The sequence below is a fragment of the Charadrius vociferus genome, unplaced genomic scaffold (genome assembly GCF_000708025.1).
Source record: "Charadrius vociferus isolate BGI_N301 unplaced genomic scaffold, ASM70802v2 scaffold245, whole genome shotgun sequence".
Classification (NCBI taxonomy): Eukaryota; Metazoa; Chordata; class Aves; order Charadriiformes; family Charadriidae; genus Charadrius; species Charadrius vociferus.
The window spans coordinates 506286-510982 of NW_009648533.1; positions in this window are offsets into that span (position 1 = coordinate 506286).

Here is a 4697-nt window from a genome sequence, read left to right on the forward strand (position 1 = left end):
TCCTTCTTATACTCTATCATTTTAAAAAAATTATTTTTTTCATCCTTCACTTTACTCAAAGAAACCTCAAATCACAAGTACAGTCTGGCTTCTGAAACTGAATTCAGCAACTGTCAGGATTCCCAGTGCCCTAAGATGTGTCATATCCAGCACAACGAAAGAAGGACAGGCATGGAAAAGAGCACAAAGAACAGCTGAGAGTTACCCTCTGTATTACCAGCATCCCAGTGAGCCTACAAGATATGCCCTTGCAGAAGCCACGGAATAGTTTCAGATGAGAACGAGAGCAAGAAATTGGGCTATGACATTTCTCCTAAGGTTGTCAGTTCCCAAGACCTTACAGGAAAGCAGTCCTGTAGGAAAACAAGGATGGCTTCCTTGTGTCACAAAATCTCTACCGGTAGCATCCAAGAAAAGACCAGTGCACTTGGCTTCTGTACAGCTCTTTTTTCTCTCTCTGTCTCATGATGATGACCCATCTTAGAGATCTTTGGTCTCAAGGACTTTCCAGCCTACTCAGCAGCAATCCAACACTAGATGGCTGGTCTTGGTGACGTGACACTTGGTAACTTTCCATGCCCTGGAGGTTTCAGTTGAAGGCAATTACCTGGTTATTTCAGCGAGGGAGACCTTTGCAGCAGAGGAAAGACCACAAGGTCTGGCTTTCCTGAGGACCGAAGGAAGTCATACAACTGCTCTGCAGCATCAAGGACAGTACAGATTATGTGGAGTGACCTCATTTCTGCCTCCTTCTTTTAATCCCTTCATTTAAAAAAAGATTTACACTGTGTACATGGAAAAAAACTTGACATTTGGATGCATGCCTCTTGATGCTTAGCCAAAAAGAGGCATAGCCACAGTGCCCCACTGGCATTTAACCATAACTTAGCCAAGCGCAAGGCAGGAGTCAAAGCAAGTTTCCTCAGAGGCAAACCATTGTGTTTAGTTGTTCACAAAAATCCCACAAAGTTTTGTAAAGGAGCCTCCCAAACAGCCTTGTTGTCGGCAGGAGCAAGAGAAGGGAACGGCTCTTGTGTAACACCTCACTGGTTTCATAAGAGGTCCTTATCTGCTGATGTCAATGCCTTGCAGAAGGTCAGCCAATTCACTAGCTCATGACTTTGTGCTCACCAGATTAACAGATACCTGAAATCCACCTCAGCATTTAAACAGTGATGTCACTCAGCCCAAGAGTCCCATCCAAGCCTTTGAAAGAGCATGCACTCCCCAAAATGCAGTCTTGCTATTAAGAAGAAAAGAATGAGCAAAGGACAGACAGACAGAAACATATTTTTTTCCTTAACCTTTCTCCAAGTCAGACCATAACGTACATGTAGCCTAGTGAGTAACCAACACTACGAGATCTCCACCCGCACAGTTACAAAAGGCTGAGTGTAGCCCATTTCTACCGCACAGCTACCCAGGACTAAATTCAGGACTGCTTAAAACCCCAACTTTTAGTCCTTTGACAATTTATTCCATGCAAGTTTATTGCCCTTGGGGAAATAAGCAACCTTCATACAGAGCTGTTTTTTCCTGTGGATCTCTTGGAGGCAATATGGGGCTGCAAGCTAGCTGCCTATCTATTTCGCAGCAAAAGCAGGAACAGAACCCAGACATGTGTTGCTTAGAATACCACCTCTGGTATGAGGCCATGCTGAAGAAGTCGCTCAAGTCGGAAAGGAAAAGGTGAAGAAATCTGGCGTACTGTGTGGTTTCTATACAACAGTGTTCTCCTAATCAACGATTGCTGAAGAACTGAAGAGTGAAGGGAGAGAAGAAAACCTTCTAGATACTAAAGACAGACACATTTATATCTATATATACATATATGCGTATACGTGCACATGCATATTTACTCTCCAGCCATCCCAGCCAGTTGTCATTAAAAAGCCAGAAGGTGTTGCAATTTCTGCAAGAAATGGCATTTTCCTGGTGTGGCTTTTGCTACAAGCTTGTATAGCAGGAGGTAGCCACTTGTTAGGACACGCTAGCCATGGAAAGCCCACGCACGTGTCTGCAGTTCTGGAAATAAAGAAGTCATCTGATGAGCTCAGAGACTGGTGCTTCAAGCTAACTTGTAATGAACAGGAGTTTGATTGACAGCATTTTGCACCGTAAACATTTGGACCCGAGCAACAGTGATGTATTTGTGTTTTTAACTGGCAAAAAAAAACCCTTGAGGGCATAGTTATGTCATTCCAAAGTCTGACTCTATTAATCTAACAGCAGATGCAACAAGTTCCCACAAGCCACTCTCCAAGCTCTGAAATCTTCCCTCTCCAAGAAGTTGGTGGGGGGTGTAAACATAGATGGATCTCTTATTTAGACTACACTGACACAACTATCAGCATGATAAATTAGCTGTTATTTGAACAACTCGCACCAACATTCTGCTTTGCTGAAATAAGTATCTGCCAGAAAAAGAAGAGTGAGATCTGAACTCCCAAGATTGCTGCTGCCCCTATCCAGAAAACCATTGGAAGCCCAGAAGACCCAACATACACCAAAAAACCCGCTTTGCCCAGGTGTTCAGTGGATGCCAGTGAAGGTAAGAGCAAATACTGTTGCATAAAATTAGATGCCTTCTTTCTGAGCCACCTGAGCAAGAAAGGATAGCTGTACAGATGTTAAATCCCAATACCAAATGATGAGTCAATCCCTTGAACAGGGTAGTATCAAGGGGCATATTTTAGACCTCATGGGGTGCAATGATGCTAACATGAGGTTGCCTTGAGGGTTCTACTTGCCTTCTGGGAGATACTGCTCTTGCACCCTTTCCTCTACATCATTCACACCCACATGGCTCCTCTCAGTTTCTGTCTTCGGGATCCAAACAGTAATGCAATCCCATGATAGGCTAATCACACCATTTCATTAATCATTTATTTCATCAATCATTTTGAGTCATCTCCCTAGGGCCACCCAGCCTTGCCTACAGCTGCCAAATTTCAGGCTCGTTTCATCTGTAACCTAGTTTCAGAGCTGCCTTGTCTCCCTGCCTTTCATGTTTTCAGCTCGTGTTTTACTTGCACATTTGAACTGGCTGTCCCTGATCAGTGGAGAGCAAAATGAGGGGGGAGAGAAGAGGGGAGCCAGACTTTTATTATTGTTTTTGCTAAACTCAGTGTCTTGGAACCAGATGGTGGCTGACTTGTTTAATTCTACTCTAAAAGTGGACTCAAAAGAGCAAGTAACCTCAAACTGGGCAGCACTCCATGCTAGCAAGTATCTACGGATCTCTAATAATTGCAAAGGATTTGTTCACTGTATCTTCATGCAACAGCATGTCCTGTGGTTATGTTATATGGGATTAGTGCAAGGGAAACTGGCAAAGAGTATTGGCCCAGCTAGGCTCAGCCATTCAGAACATAATTTACCAACTCTGTAACAAGTAGCTGTTATATTTTTTAACACATTAGGGGCTGGGGAGGTGTATTTTCAGGACACCGGCAGCACAGCAGTCACATCATTCACTGCACACAGGGCCAGCAGGTAAGAGATAAGAAATTTGGAGAAGGACAAGAGAAAGTGCTTACAAGACTTTCATCTTAGACTTTACTGAGCTCTGCCATATATCATGGGCTGCTAAAGAGTAAATTTTCCACTCTTGGCAAATCACACATATGGGCAAAGAAAGCCTTCATGCTTCCCTTTAGTTGGGAACTGAAGCAGTTCTTCCAGGCAAACACAGATCTCTTCTGTTCTCCTTCTCTCTAGAAGGAGAGAGGAGGCACAAGCACAAGAAACACCCTTCTTTGCCAAATAGGCTCTTGGCTCTAACAGCTCCTAGATGGAACAAGCCCACTTGCCTCCACCATTGCACATACCAGAGCTGCATGAAGGGAGGCAAATCCAAGAGCACTAAGGATTGGAGGAAAAACACTAACACCAGGTCTCACAGATGCCTTATCCTTAAATTAACAGCAGGACTTGATGCAGCGGCATCAAGTACCCTAGATAAAGAGTCTAGACCTGAGTCTTGCAATTTCTAGACTAGACTCTAGTCTACCCTAGACCTGAGTCTTGCAATTTCTCTGGTTGCTCAGAGGTGCACATTGTGGAGATCACACTCCACTCCTATAAGCCAGGCTGTTGGGCACGTTGGCTTTTGAAGCCCCTGCAAGGACAGAGCATCATCAGATCATGGGTATGAATACAAAACTGATGGAGTCTCCTGCATTGCCGGCAGCGTTTGCATTCAAACCATGGCAGCCTCCAGCCCACCAGTATATCCCTGTGGAAGTTCAGCCCTCTACTCCAAGTTGCTCTTCTCCAGCAGAGCCAACACCAGAAATGTCAATGGATGATAGGCAAGAGCACCACACTGAGTATCTGTGCTTTTGTTCACAGTGGGACCATGCAGAATTTTCAATAAATAGTAAGTTCTCCTAGAAATAGGATTTTTAGGGAAACTGGATTATTGGCAACTTTTTGCAGTTTTTTCAGCCACAGAGGGGCGAGAAATTCAAAGTGTCAGAATGTAGCCTGTTGTGCAACTGCAGACAGCAACAAAATAACAATTTCATTATGAAATAGTCATAATGAATAGTCATTTTAAAGAGGATTTAGTAATGTAACTCGGGCAAAAAGCCAAGGCCTAATATTTCAGGTTCACGCTTTTGTTCCATCCTCTTTCAGTGAAAGAACTAAATCTGTGCCACTCTTTAAACCATGGGTGAACAGCAACAACACCC